The sequence below is a fragment of the Chiloscyllium plagiosum genome, chromosome 19 (genome assembly GCF_004010195.1).
Source record: "Chiloscyllium plagiosum isolate BGI_BamShark_2017 chromosome 19, ASM401019v2, whole genome shotgun sequence".
In the NCBI taxonomy this organism is placed as follows: domain Eukaryota; kingdom Metazoa; phylum Chordata; class Chondrichthyes; order Orectolobiformes; family Hemiscylliidae; genus Chiloscyllium; species Chiloscyllium plagiosum.
In genome coordinates, this window is record NC_057728.1 from 10,301,854 (window position 1) to 10,318,091 (window position 16,238).

Below are 16,238 nucleotides of genomic sequence, written 5' to 3' on the forward strand. Positions count from 1 at the left end.
CCTACAACAGCCCTCTATACTGTCAAAGAGGCCTCCAACCTTTGTGTCATCTGCAAACTTGCTGACCCATCCTCCAATCCCCTCCTCCAAGTCATTAATAAAAATTACAAACAGTAGAGGCCAAAGGACAGAGCCTTGTGGAACACTACTCACCACAGACTTCCAGGCAGAATATTCCTACTACCACTCGTTGTCTTCTGTTGGCCAGCCAATTCTGTATCCAGACAGCTAAGTTCCCCTGTATCCCATTCCTCCTGACCTTCTGAATGAGCCTACCATGGGGAACCTTAACAAATGCCTTGCTAAAATCCATATACACCATATCCACAGCTCGACCCTCATCAACTTTTCTAATCACATCGATAAGGTTTGTGAGGCATGACCTGCCCCTCACAAAGCCGTGTTGACTGCATTTAATCAAGCCATGCTCTTCCAGATGGTCATAAATCCTATCCCTCAGAATCCTTTCTAATACCTTGCAGACGACAGACGTGAGACTTACTGGTCTGTAATTGCTGAGGATTTCCCTATTTCCTTTCTTGAAGAGAGGAATTACATTTGCTGAATTACAATACAGTTCAGCAAAATGAAAGAGCAGACCTCCCTCTCTTTTTCCCTCTCTCTCTCTGCTCTTCTCCCTTTCTTTTCCTTTTCAGGGCCTTCTTAAACTGTAGTGAGATTTCCAACCTTGGCTACAGCTTGCTGTAATTGACTTTGCAATTACTGCATAACCTGTATGAAAAGTACTCACAGTGCAACGTATTAATTGGACAACACAAGCAGTTACTTCAGTACAAGTCTGGCAAACAGACTGGAAAGCCTCCCTCCTGGAGTTCACTTGCAAGTACTTAAGTTGCAGTAAAAAAAAAGTTTTCAGTCCTCTTTACTGAAAAAAAAATGAAAAGGAAATGGATCAGTCAGCTGGAGTTTAAATTAATTCGGCTGACCACCCTCAGTCTATAAAGAGCCAACTGTGTAATTTCCTTATAGGACAGATCCTACTACAAACCTATAGAAAAGAGTTTACATGACACAATGGGACTGGTACTTTAGTCAATGGTGTGACATTCCAGAACTAAGTACTGCTCCTACTTACTTTCTTCCAGCTTTTCCCAGGTTGTGATTATAATTAAAATTCAAAGCGCCAGTGTTGTGTTTAGAGTCATAAAGTCATAGAGATGTACAGCACGGAAACAGACCCTTCAGTCCAACCTGTCCACGCTGACCAGATATCCCAACCCAATCTAGTCTCCACCTGCCAGCACCCGGCCCATATCTCTCCAAACCCTTCCTATTCATATACCCATCCAAATGCCTCTTAACTGTTGTAATTGTACCAGCCTCCACCACATCCTCTGGCAGCTCATTCCATACAGATACCACCCTCTGCGTGAAAAAGTTGCCCCTTAGGTCTCTTTTATATCTTTCCCCTCTCACTCTAAACCTATGCCCTCTAGTTCTGGACTCCCCGACCCCAGGGAAAAGTCTATTTATCCTATCCATGCCCCTCATAATTTTGTAAACCTCATAAGTTCACCCTTCAGCCTGCAAAATAAATGTGACTTACCAATAGGATAACTTTTCACTGGTAAACTTTTCACTGTCCCCTGACAGTGAACACCTCCAGTACAAACAGAATCCCTGCCCAGACACTCCAATTACTGGTTGACTTCTGCAGATATGTCGGAGTGTCGCAGCCTCCCTTGTACGTTCCTATCTTCCAGGCCATCGGGGAAAGGCAGGAGATACTCTCTTTTGGAGATGGCATCACACCAGCAGTGCTTAAGAGGACATACCATCCTCTGCTTCATCGATCCCATCTGCCAGCACCTACCCACATCCACCAAAGTGGTGCATGTAGATTCAGGAGCGAAAGCTGGTAATCCTGCCATAGAAAGGTGCCAGCAAATGTGGGAGGAAATGACAAGCAGGTCCTTAGAAGACTAGAGGACACTAGAGACCAAACTATTGTTGTGCCCCGTGCTAATAATGGTCTGCTGGTTGTGGTCAAAAGAAGCCTGGTAGGCATAAAGGCAAAGGAATGGAAAAATATGGTGGAGATACCAGAAATTCTGAGTAGCTTTGTGCTGGGTATAGAATAATTCGTGCTAGCACGAGTTCTGCCAAATTCCAGGTATTTGAGTAGATGGCCTCAAACGTTGAGAGGACAATAGTTGCCATGGATTGATAATTTGATTCATATGAACACTGACCTGCATTCCATTGCTGTACCAAGGGCTAATACAACAGCAGCAAGGTGTGAGGGGCACGTGAGTCTTTGTGAACTCCCTCCAGGAGCCCCCTTCCCCTCATGGAGACAGGGAAGTGCCATCATGGATCAAGATGGGGAGAAATACATGCTAGCTGCCTTTGGGCCCTTATCTCAAGCCAAACCTAGAGTTGGCAGCATGTCTTCATTCCCTTCATCAATGTCACCAGCAGATGAGAGCGATGAGGAGACATTTGCACCAGTGCAGGGGATCTCTAGTAGGCTGGAGCTCCAAGGCCCCATACCTTCAGAAGACATCACCACAGTTAACCAAGGTAATATGGTATTACACTGAGCAGGAACTCCCCTGTCATAAGCTGTTAATGTGGGCTGGCGGGGGTGTACACTTTGATATTGTGGAAGAAAACAAAGATTGATAAAATTATGAACACAAAGTTGATTTGGATGATACTTCCAATTTGTTCTGAATTAAAACAAAATATCAAATTGTTTCCTGTAATTATTTATAATTATTGAGAACTCTTGGGGCCTGTTATAATATCGGATGCAACAGTCATGGCACATGCTTCACGTTTCCCACTGCGTGTTGGCTAGAGAGGAAATGGGGACACAGACATTATTGCTGAAAGATGTGTTGCATTTTCTTTGAATGTTTATGTGAATGATCATGCTGTGGATCATGGCTTCAAAGCGAACACAGCCACTCTCCCCTCTTGATTGGTGCACTCTTCATGGCTATGAATGAGAAAGGTGCAGCTGCATTCAGAACCATTTAAACCATAGCTTTGGATCAGAATAAGGCAGACCCTTTGAACCTGCACTACCACTTCATAAGATCATGGCGGATCTGACTGTAACCTCAAATCCACTTTCCCATCTGATCCCATAAACATTTCACCTCAGCTGTTCCTCTTTCTTATGGGCCCCCCAAAAAATCCATTTACAATTCCATCATGAACCTCATACACCTTGTGCTATTTGGAAAGACAGAGGTAAGTACAGAGTAAAGTTGCAGATACTGACCTCTTTGGGATAGGAGCACCACACACACACACACACACACATACAGACAGACAGACACACACACACACACACACACACAGAGGCAGACAGACACACTTTAGTTTGTTATATAGCTAATATGTCTCATGTTCATTTAAGAAGACTAAAAGTATTAAAATATATTTCTAGACATCCCCAGGATTGTTTAGTGAGCTTTACCAGTGGGTAATTGTTAGCTAACCTAGGGGGAGGCAATGGCCTAGTGGTATTATTGCTGGATTGTTAAGCCAAAGACTTAGGTGTGGACCTGGGTTCAAATCCTGTCACAGCTGATGGTAGCATTTTAATTCAATAAAAATCTGGAATTAAGAGTCTTCTGATGACAATGAATCCATTGCCAATTGTTGGGAAAAACAATCTGGGTTACTAATGCCCTTTGCGGACAGAAACTGCCATTTACCTGATCAGGCCTACATGTGATTCCAGACCCACAGTGATGTGGTTGACTCTTAACTGCCATCTGGATAATTAGGGATGGGCAATAAATGCTGGCCTAGCCAGTGATTTCCTCATTGTGTGAATTAATAAAAACAAACCTGAGCCAGAATGGCAGGGGATGGAAAATGATATGTTGCTGTAGTCTCTGTAACTGCTAAGCAAGAAATGAATCTGGCATTGTTCCTGATTGACGTCTAATAAGACCTAACGGTAAAGTGGGGTCATGCTGTGGGGCCCACCTCTCTGAGAGGTGGTCAAGTTACTTGCCAGTACTCATGTTCTGGACCTTGCACATGAAGAATAGCTGCCTGGACAACTTGGCTCGGCCCAAGAAACCATACTCCAGCAGCTTGTGACAATGGATCCAAACCACAGCAGCTAACATTCTCGTAACCATATCCCAGCAGCTAGCGACCATGGAAATACACTCCAGCACCTTGATAATTATTTATGAAGTGAGTTGTTAATTCTGTTTAGGAGATTACCTCTGGATTCACTTATGTGTTGATGCAGACTAACTGGTAACTGGCTTGCAGCTGCTTCCCCTGGAAGCACACCCCAGCACGAGCCAGTCTGGATCTTCAGGAGATGAAAAAAAACAAGAGTGAGAAAAGCAGAAAAGCACAGGCTGGGAGCAATACACTTTTTCTGAAAACGATTTTCACTCATTAGGGCTGCGTCGCTGTATTTTAAAAGCTTACATTCAACTGACTCAAGTGCAGAAACCTCATGGTCGGAAAATAACTCCCTCGCTGGATCAACTCAAGTCCAAAAGCTACTTTTATGGAACTAAGTGGAATTTTTACCTTTTAAATCCAAGCTAATTGCAGCCATTTGAAAGAGGGGGCCAAAATCTGTAAAGAGTGCGGATTATAGAATCACATGCAACTAAATAGCCTCATTTACATTAAGTCTTATTCCTGAAATGCATTCGGAAATGTTCTTTGGCATATGCTCAGCCAGGCGATGCCAATAATTTATTTAATTGGAAACATTTTGAGCGAATGCTAGCCAGACTGAAAAAGGGCATTAATGCAAAAGAAGGGATGTGGATAACCTCAGATAATGTAACGTGGCACTGGATAAATCTGCTCTGTATACAGAAAGCTTGCAGATCTCAAATAGCCGAAGAGCATCTGAGCCAAGAAAACCTGGCTGTCAGGAAGTGGACCATCGCGGGCGCAACTAATCCTCTGGGTGCTGTAAATCAGAAAATCAGATGTGATTTGCGAGGCTAGACTCCAGTACATAAACGTTAGAGCAACTGTAACAACAGAACCCCAGTTTCTGTACAACACTAACTCACACACCGATAATCCACAGCGAGAAGTGAGCACATCTGCAATATCACCCAACAAACCTTGGTGGAGACAAAGTGATCTTGAAAAGTTCTTTTGTTCACCCCTCAAATAAGTGACCAGGCCTAAATTCCCTTGGATCCTGAGGCCCCAAGTTAAGAGAAGATACCAACAACACTGTAGTTTCTCCCAAGCTTTTCAGAACTGATTTATCTTTGCATAACCTCAGGCTTTGTTAACTTGTGGAATGTTCAAAGGGTGTTAAAATGGTAGAGGGAGCAGCTGTTGGGTGAAGCATTTTGTCCTAACTTTGAATGCATACGCCAACTCCAAATTCTGTTGTCTGTGAGGAAAATGTTGTTTCTGTTGCTGCTTTGTTGGAAACTATCAATAATCAAAAGTGCGTGTTTCCAACCCTATGTTAAATGCCACAGCAACTTCCTCTCTAATTAGTTTCCATGTTCAAGCTGTTTTCCATTTGAATTTACCCTTGTGAGTGATAGTCTACTTTTGTAAAAAGAAATATTAAACGCACAAAGGCCCTACTTTGCTTTGCATCTCATCTCATAATTTAAAAACATGATTAAGTGACTGCTGGCAAGGGAAGCTGAGGTATAAAGAACATTTCTCTCACACAAAAAGCAGTCATAGAAAATAAGTTAATGCACTTTGTTTTCTCGGGAAAGCCTCTGAATGTGTTTATGAAGCTGTGCCCGGATTGTAACATACAGAATTCTCCCTACACGTGCATTTACTCAGCCCTGGGCAAAGGCTCTTTTTATCCGTTTTCTGCCATTTCACATAGCAAAGAATGTTAACCAGCCACTTGGTAAATTATTCCCTTTGCAATATATTTTAAACCCTGACGTTGGGTTACACGCCCCCACAGAATGATTAGTGTTAAGTTAAAAGAAGCATTTATCTCATGGGCACTGAAACACACCCAGTCTTTCCAGGAGGACAAATGTGAGACCTGGACAGATTGCATAGTGTTCTGTACACATTTGAGCCAAAGTTTGATAATGTAGTGGTATTGTTAATGGATTATAAATCTGCAAAATGCAAGTTAAAATCTCAGTAAGAATTTGAATTGAATGCAAGTCACCCTGAAGCAGTTGGTCTATTATAAAGACCTTCAGGGGAGGAAACCGCTGTCTTTATCTGATCTAACCTGTGTGGAACTCCAGACCCAATATGGTTGACTCTTAACTGCACTCTGCAAAGATGCTGAAAACTGTGGTAGTTCAAGAAGATGGCTTCAGAGGATCTGTGCTCCTTCTAGCCCATTACCACCCAGAAGCCTTCAGGTTCTTTTTGACATCCTATGAACTTTGATTCACCTTTGTGCCCACATTTGGTGCATAACCCAGCTATTACCAAGACTGCTGGCAGTAAATGTGGAAATCGTCGGGGAGGGAGTGGAAGATCAAACTGCCCGAATTGATGCTGAGAATGGATGGGGAGACCTCAAAGTGCTGTCACCTCATGGTTGTCAGCCAGAAGCAGCGTGGAATCCTTTTCCTCTGGGGTTTCACAATGCTAGTCGATGGAGGAGGCATGAGAAAGTCTGGACTCGCTTGTGATCAATGTTAGGACATGCATATTGCTTACGCTGCTTGCAGGTGACCACCACTCCTTTCCTCTTGGTTGATCTCCAGCTGGTGTTCCATTACATGGCTTGATATCAGTTTCAAAGTTTGATTCCTTACTTAAACATTGTGCCATATCTCTGTTTGATGGAAGACTGGACAATGTCATCCAGCAAGGTTCCTACTCACGATGATCAATCCACACCATCTTCTGAAAGAAATACTTTACTAGGTTATGAAAATGGCTTACAACCACAAATTACAGTCTATGTCCTCTGGCACACCGAATATTATGGCAATAGTTTTGTCACTTGTAACTCAGGAGATAGGTTCTTTCAAATCATTATTGTCAAAGATGGCAAAGTTTTGATGTTCTGGCACAGATTCAATTAAACACATGCTTACTTGGTGGGTGAGGGCCAAAATTATAATCCCTTAGGATCGGAGAATTCTCACTTTCAATAATTTCTGCTTGTTCCTCTGAACAGCCCTTTCTACATTAGCCTTACTGCTGTTGTCACAACCAACTTGCCAGAGAATAACCCTGTCTCGTTGCTGTCCCCTACAGCTGACATTGTTACCCAAGTCAACTTGTGACAGCACTGTCCATTATGAAAATGAATAGTCATTTTCTGTGCAGACCATGATTATAAAAGGGTTTATTCTCAGACTTCCTTGTGATATGACCAGAGCTGGTTACTGCAGAGATGTGACAGAAGAGTGCAATTTATCTTTTCACGCTAAAAGACAACGCTATCCTGCCACATTTCTTTGTGTTTCTTTTGAAAGTGGAATCAGCTGCCTGTAAACTTAATTATAGAATTAACCCTGAGCATAGACAATAGTAGTCATGCCTTCCCTCATTCAGCTAAAGTTATGTTTTGTTTTCACGTATCTGTGAACTCTCAGGGTTAATCAGGCCAAGTCCAATTCACTGGCTGAACATTCAATAACGTGTCTGTGTTACAGCTTGCTTTGCAACGTGTGACGCTTATGTTACAAAACATGTGGTGCCCTCATCTTCATTGCCAAGTTGCTAATTGATTTGGGTTTATGCATCTAGTTCACAGTCAGGATTAAAATTGAAGTTAGGCTGGTTTGTAAACAAAGCTCAGGAAGGAGAGAAAGTTGTAAGCCGATTTTCCATGCATCGAGTGGTCAACTGAGAAAGGACGGAAGACTTATATTTCTCAAATGGATTCTGACTTCAGATTATCCCAAGTCACTTTACAACTGAAGTCGAGCAATATGATAATGACTCAATCATTTCAGTGGTGTTGGTTGAGGGATAAATATTGGTCAAGACACCAAGGAAAAATCTCCTTTGAATTAATTTGAGCTATAAGGAGGGGTGACCTTTTAAAAGCTTATAAAATCATGAGGGGCATAGATAGGGTAAATAGACAAAGTCTTTTCCCTGGGGCAGGGGAGTCCAGAACTACAGGGTTTAGGTTTAGGCTGAGAGGGGAAAGATATAAAAGGGACCTAAGGGGCAACTTTTTCACGCAGAGGGTGGTGTGTGTATGGAATGAGCTGCCAGAAGAAGTGGTGGAGGCTGGTACGATTACAGCATTTAAGAGGTATCTGGATGGGTATATGAATAGGAAGGAATTATAGGGACATGGATCAAGTGCTGGCAAATGAGACTAGATTAGGTTAGGGTATCTGATCGACGAGTTGGACCGAAGGGGCTGTTTCTGTGCTGTACATTTCTATGACTCTACTGCCAGTAAATATTTTATGTTTGGCTAAGAGGACAAACTGGGCTTTTACTTTAATATCTCACCTGAAGGCACTTGTGGCACTCCAATGGTGACAAACTAGAGTGCCAACTTAGACTTTGTGTCCAAATCCTTTCCTAGAATTATTTAATTTATGGATTCCCAATCTCTTGGGGGAGGTTCTCGCCTCCCACTAATTTGAAGTTGGTGTGGGTACTGGGAAGGAGAGAGGCATGCTATGTTTGCAGGAGATCCTGTGACTATGATTACTTAGTCATTGAAGGCACTGATCAGGAAGAATCCATGTTCAATTTTATTTAAGTGGATCTTGACCTCATGGGTCTCAGTGCCAAGGTTGCTTTTAATGGTCTTAGTGGTATTAAGTAAAGGAGAGGCAGTATGGTGAAGTTCTCATTCCTGACTGCAGAGTGACTACAATTGAACTAAGTGTATGACAATGTGCATGCGCTGTGTGTACATATGCGTACAATAGCAATGGAGATAATGTGAGATGGTGACACAATGGTGATCTCACTGGACTAATAATCCAGAGATTCAGGCAACTGGTGCGAGTTTCACCCAATGAACAATTCTGGAATTGAAAGCTTGTCTCAGTAACAGTGGCCATGAAACTAATATTGATTGTTATTAAAAGCCCATCTGGTTCCCTGGTGTCCTTTAGTGATGAAATCAGTCTCCTGCCCTTACCTGGTCTGGCTCAGTCCAGAGTTACAGCAAAGTGATTAGCTCTTCATTCCCCTCTGAAATGGTCTGAAATAAACCACACAGTTCCAGAACAAATGCTGGCCTTACTGGCAATGCCCATATCCCATGCAAGAATAAATAAAATGCTGAATAGCCAGTAACATTCACTTAACTGCTTTGATGGTGGGCAAGATGTAATTTCAGGAGAGAGTGTCCAATCACCTTTGCCTAGAACAAGCTGCCATCATTCATCCCAGCAAGGGAGTAAGCTAACCTGCTAGCCAATTGGTTGAACAACAGGATATGATAGGTCTTGGCAGAGGAGGGGACGAGGAAGTGTGGAGAGAGTGTGGTAGGGGCTGAGAGGTGGAGGGTGTAGCATTCAAAGGCTGGGGTGGGGGGGGAGGGGGAGGGGGTTGTTGTAGAAACAGTGTGGGAAAGTTTTGGGTTCTCTGCCAGGCTTGGCAGGTCAGGTAGTGTGGAGGAAATCAGAAACCAAGGGTTCAGCAGCCTTTGGGAAGGCATGGCAGAGCCCAATCCTTTGCTGGATTTGGCAAGGCAGGAGGAGAGGCAACAGCCTGAACCCCATATTTTTGCAAAGAGAGGTGGGTTGCAAAGAGAGTTAGGAATTTTCCAGATCATTTGAACAGCGAATGGCACGATCTGCTCTAGGGTGTGGGGTGCAGGACAGAGTGAGCCTGGTACCTCCAGAAACAGAGTGAGGGACCTAAGTGTGGGGCCAGGTTAATATATGCTGGTTAAATGCCATGTTGGTTGTTTTGGAACTTGCCCCTTATTTTATTGTGACACAAAAGGCCCTTCAGCCCTCATTCCTGTGCTACACATGTCATGCTACCTTCATGCAACATCATACTCCCTGTTCCTTAACAATGCCAACGTATGGCTTCCATACCTAATATGATACTATGTACTATGGTTCTGCGCAATGGTATTTGTGGAACTGCTCAGAAAAAAAAAAATCCCCATTCCAAAAATAAAACTACTGAGCCTCCAACCCTAGGAACATTGAGATCAATTTATGTGCCAGTGCATTAGATCACTAGTCTCGATGGTAATAGAGGTAAACAAACTGAAAATTAATGTTTCTACCCACTGGAGGTCTACTAATTCATTGTGTTTTAAGTGGCGTTGAAGCACTTGCATTCCACTAGAAATCAAAAACTACAAAAAAAACGATTCCTTCTCACAAAGAAATTCAGACCTTTTGGCCTCTGCCACTCCCGCCCCTGAACTATAGCTAATATCCTATACATTTCCCACGTGACAAGTCACTGTTTGAAATGTATCTAATTAATTGTATTTATAGTACTTTTGAGTTGTTTCCATGATGTGTTAAAGCTCTGTTCAAGTTCAGACTCTTCCGTCAAACACAAAACCTTTCAGCATTTTAAGCAAACATTCGCTTTTTTTTCCTCAAAAGCTGGAATGGTTCTATTTCAAATACACAAGGCTCTTTTAACTGAAACTGCTGGATCCGACAGAGTGCATTTCTCTCACTCATTTGAAAGGATATTTTAATACATTGGCTTTCCAGTAGAGGACCTTGCTTGCATTCTGTGGCATTGTTACCCAAACCTTGTCTTTCATTCCTTTCCCCCTCATCTCCTTTTTGTACTTATTAGAAATCAGAAGCCCCAAACTAGAAGTACTACTTGTTGCAAGGATTAACGCGATGTCAGAATATGAAACTAATTGGATTACTAATCCTTTTAGGTTTTTCTGACAAGACCGTTTCCAATAGGAGTCCCAGTGATTCCTGCCAGTCAATTAAGTACTGCTGAAGAAAAATTGGATTCATTTTTGCATCAAAGAAACTAATTGTTGCATTACTTCAAACACAGGGAATCACATCTGGACTGGCAAGCAATAAAGTTGATATATTCTTTTAGGAAACATACACATTCTTTAAATACAAATGGGATTTGACACCAACCTTAAAATCATCTGCATAAACATTGCACTCTCTTTTTTTGAGTGATTCTGCATTGTACCAAGCCTGGGACATTTAAAAAAAAAGTTTTCTATGCTAATAGTGCAAGGTATTTTGATTCTCTCCGAACTCTACCATCAATTCAAGAGAGATGTCTGTCTTGAAAGCAGAGGCTTTGTCAATTTGAGCTGATGGTAAATTTGAAAACACGCTGCATTGAACCTCAGGCAGACAGTTTGGTAAATGGTTAGTGTAAGTTTACAATCCCCCGGTGGGAGTAAATATTGTCTGAGAGAAAGGGCTTGACAAACATTGCATCACCCTTTTCAGAGCCATGTTAATTCAGGGAGCACAAGCCTGCCCTTTTATTGAAGCTCACTGCTTAATTCCAAATAGATCCCACTAACTGTCAGATAAATAGAAAAGAGAGCATTAAATTCAGACCGATGGTAAGCAAGGAAATTCCCCTTCTCCCTGCATGGGGATGAAGAAAGAATTGCACTGGTGATGGGGAAAGAAGCCTTGACATGTACTGGCTGAGGATAATGGAAATTGCCTGGACTCAGCAGAAAATGACCACTTGTCACCCAAGTGACAGACAGCAGCTGCTTGCACATCTGGAGTCTGGTTCTAGGAAACAGCCCCAGCTCCTAGGAAAATGCAAACAACCTCTTAGTCTACAGACCTCAACATTCTGGGTGCAAAGCTCCTTAATTGAAAAACAACAACAAAACATCCAAATTGTCTTCACAAGTTCAGTCTTAAATGTAATGTTAGCAGTGCTCGGCGTAGGCAATTTTCCTGCAAGTCCTTTACCTTGACCGTGGTAGCTCGATGTCTTCTTAAAGGGCTGATATCCTAAGAATGAAGTTCAATAATGGGGAAAAAACGTTCGGAATATCTCCGCAACAAAAGTGCCTTTGAAACTTTTAATATTAAACGTGTAGCTTTCAGAGCAACAAGTAGTCAATGGGGACTTTCCTGTTACATTTGCCCTTCTGACACGGTTAGATCTCTATGTCTGTGAAAGAGAAGGTGACATTAAACACACAGGAGGCGGTCATACCGTGACTGCATTCTCACCATCTGCCTTGCAGAACTGCAAATACCACACCAATGAAAACTGATATAACTTTTTTTCTCTGCCAGCACAGATAAAAAAATTTCAGCTATCAGAGAGACATCAAGATGATACGCAACAAAACAACAAAAAAAAAGGGCAGAAGAAAATCTCAGACTTACCCCAGTCAAGTTGACATAAGCAGAGGCAGAGAGATCAGTTAAAATATTCCTTTTAAAATCGATCGCGATCGCACTGGCCGTGCAGATTTCGACTCGCAGTTGGGTTCCTCCTTTCGCAAGATAGGTGGGCACAGGTTTAGCACAAAATGACTTGAGACATTTTTATTTCGCCGTTTCAGGTTGACTCTGGTGAAGGAGTGAGAAAGTGCTGGGTTGAGCGTTCAGCAAGCGGAGTTTGCTTCAGGGATAATCAGACGGTCGTTCTGAATCCTTCCCCTGTAATGATCTCAAGCTTTCCTGAAGACTGAAATTACATTAACATCACTGCCAGCCTATTGGCTGAAGCACCAAATCCCATCCAATCCAAGGAACCTGACATACCACAGTTAGGATGAAAACCTGGAGCAGGATCCCATCACGCGGAATGGTAGGCCTCTTGTTCAGATTTTAATTTCAAATGATAGGCATCATATGGCTATGCATCTGTGGAAAGATAACTTTCCCCTGTCACTGGAATTAGTTAATGATAAATTATGCAGCAGGATTTAAAAACAAAATCTGTGCTTTATGTCTCAGCGATGCGTGAAAGATCTTCCCTGCAAAATTCTTTAATAAGTGATGATAGGGCAGGCTTCAGGTTGTTATTTTTGCCAAATCTGAGAAGTTTCTCACCCACATGTAATCGCTAACATGAGCATCAGCCACACTTTTGACAGGAGAATTATTTTCTTTACTATTGCTCCCACTTTCTGAATGCATTTAAGTCCTTGCTGCAGGGTTAACCTGCTGAACGGTATAGACCTACCATGTTCAAGGCTAACGTTGTCTGATCATGGAGAATATTGCAGTGCATGTACAGCAATGCACCCTCACTTGGATTGATGGATAATACTAGGGAACAAAAGCCCTGACTGATTCGCTTTTTTTTCGCTCCCTAAATCAATGATGCTAAACTGAAATGGCAAAAGTTGAAGGCAAGACACATCTCTGAGCATTGATCTCATCCTGACATTCAGGTGACAGCTATCAAATTTCAGTCGTGTTCAAGTTTTTGCTACATAATCAATGGGTATATTTTAATTCTGACAAGCACCATTCAGACATTCTCCAAGGTCACGGTCTGTTCCCTTGTTACCAATCCACTAGGTCACCCTTGATGGAACCAGACTGTTTGCAATCTTGGCACTACTTTTGACCCTTTCATCTTTATACCACGTCCATCACAAAGGCTGCCACCATACACGTCCTTAATGCCCCCATTCCCATCTCCAATTCAGCCCCGTCTACTACTGAGCAAAAGTGAGGCCTGCAGATGCTGGAGATTAGAGCCAAGAGTGTGGTGCTGGAAAAGCACAGCCAGTCAGTCAGCATCCGAGGAGCAGGAAAATTGACGTTTTGGGCAAAAACCCTTCATCAGGAAACACTCCATCTACTACAGAGACCTTTGTGGCTTTGCTCTCACAAAAGAAAACTCCATTATTCCAATGCTCCCCCTGCCTACCATCTTCCATCATCAATAAACTCATCCAAAATTCGGCTGCATCTAGCCTAACCATTTCAAGTCCTGCCCACCCATCACTCCTGTTTTCATTTACCTACATCGGCCCTGAGTCCACAATCCCAGATTTTGAAGTACTCCTCTTAAAGGTTAAATCGCTCCTTGACTTGCCCGTCTCGATCACTGTAACCTCCATTAGCCTGACAACCCTCTATACTGCTTTGTGTACCCCTGATGTTTTTGACCCGTCCATTGGCCCCCTTGACTTCTGCTATCCACATATTAAGCTCTCTAATTCCCTCCTTAAACTGCTCCAACGTTTTCTTTAGGATTAAGAAATTCCTTGAATGCATTGACATGACTGTCAGCTTGATCTGATGTCTACTTCTTTAGTTTGATGTCGATTTTTATCTCTGTGAAGTGACTCTGTAAGTTTGTCTACAATAGAGACACTCTGTGAATCCAAGTTGTTACTGTTGTTTTGCGTTCATTACAATGGGACTCTTCAAGATACCACAGTAATTTCACCAATGACAAAAATACTTTCCTACAGATGTTGTTGAAGTGGATTGTGATTGTTTGAAGTGTTTCTTTCTCCTGAAGTCACCGTCTTTAGTATTATGGCTAGGCCTGGAATCAACACAGCTTTGGTTTAAATTAGGAATAATGGTCTCAGTGTATATTTGCAAATTCTCATTCTCTCTTCCTTTCAGCTTCTTAAGTAGCTAATTTGTAATTAGACATACTTCCACAGTTCTCTAATACTTTACCCAGGGAGGCCGTTATTCACATAGAACACTGAGGTGATGCCAACGGCTCTTCAATTTCATGAAGGACCAGGCCTTTGTGAAACCCTGCCTCAATCTGACACAAATTTGGACAGTAAACAGTAGTCATGGCCCTGGGAAGCTGAGGCCTGTTGTGAGAAGCCTGCCCACTGCGCAAGCTGAGATTAGCCCAATACATTATGAAGTGGGGGCTTTCATAATGTTCATTGTTCAGACTCTTATTGGAAAGTCTGCTAAAAATTTCCAGCTTGGACTGAGATATAGGGTAGAAATGTCTAGCCTCCCTTGTAACAAACATGGAGATAGGGAGGGCACTTTGTCAGGCAGCAGGGTGATAGGCAAATATGTTGTGACTTTCTTGCTTCCATCCTGATTAAATCCAGGGCAGGCAACCATGTGATTGGGCTTCCTGCCCCATCATCACTGAGGCCCTTAGTGACCGTATGAGGACCTCAATGTTTAGAAGCTGGTATGAATCCACTTGTAGGTGGGTCTTGTTGCCATGTGGGAATACAATAGGTAAAACTGCGCTGCCTTTTTGCCTCCTGGTGGGAGGAGAGGGAAGTTTCATCTTACAAAGGCACTCAGTACCCACTGGAAGTCACCCTCTGCCTTTGCTGCTGATGCCCCCATAGCCCTTCTCCATTACCCCAGTGTGCGGATGCCATCTGCTGATTTACTCCCAGCTAGGCTCACGACTTGATCCAGGCCTCCCAATAGATGTTGCTCCCACAGCCACCACTGGTCACACCTCTGATTGGCTGGCAGCTCACAGAGGCTGCGACATTCCACCTTCAGAGTCTTAATCCTGGGAAAATGCCTGCTGGTGCCCTCTAATATGCCTGATTGATTCATTGCCGTGTGTGTCTTCCCATGGGGTGGGGGAGGAGGTGGTGAGATGGTGGGGAGATGCTAAACATGTAGCCCATCCCCACAAGATTGCACCCATAAAGCCAGCATTTTATGTTACAGGGGGGAGAATTTGTTGCTGTTGCATGACTTTAAAATTCTCTGCAAAACCCTCTTGCTTGGGTGTTTTCATTCCGAATTCAGACTATGATTACTTACTTTAACTCATGCCTTCTGCCTGCTGAAGCATATTGAGTCATATTACTATAGCATTAACACACATACATATGTATGCACGTGTGTAATATATGTGTCTGTAGGTAGATATCCCTAACTACACATATAGATAGATCTTTATGGATCTATAATTGCATATTTTCCTGTTACTGGGAGTGGAAACTGCAGTATCCATTTGATTTCACACTGCATGGTCTGGGTAGTGATCCTTTCTGAGCAGCTGTTTGGACACTGTTGTCTACAGAAAACTGTGAGCTGTTTCAAGTTCTCTGACGAGCGTGTCTTTCTATCTTTGGGCTAGTTGTACATCTGGACCCTCCAGGCTACACAATTTCTGAACTATTGTTTTTTTAGTAAACTCCTGTGCTGTTTGACTGGCCAATTAGTCTGTCAGGATACCCTTGTGGCATTCGGTTGTAGGTATTTACAACCTCTAGAGCAGGTGGGACTTGAACTCAGAACTTCTGGCCCAGACATACCATCACTACCACTTTACCACAGCCTCATCTCCCTCTAAATTTGTGTGATAATTTTGCTTTGAAGTAATCTTCAGTATCAAAAGAGAAAATGACTTACGTTGCTGCTTTGTTCGATGCTACACTCTAGATTGAACTGATCATAAAGGTAGCT

At 42.7% G+C, this 16,238-nt stretch overlaps 1 protein-coding gene across 1 annotated transcript in view; it reads right to left on the minus strand.

Annotated features, from left to right (window-relative positions):
* Positions 1-12,540, minus strand: part of prickle1b (prickle homolog 1b) — a 147,926-nt gene extending 135,386 nt beyond the window's left edge. The window contains exon 1 of the mRNA XM_043709076.1: positions 12,237-12,540. The gene's annotated coding sequence lies outside the window, so the exon portion shown is untranslated. The remainder of the gene's footprint in view (positions 1-12,236) is intronic.
* Between the last annotated feature and the right edge of the window lie 3,698 nt (positions 12,541-16,238).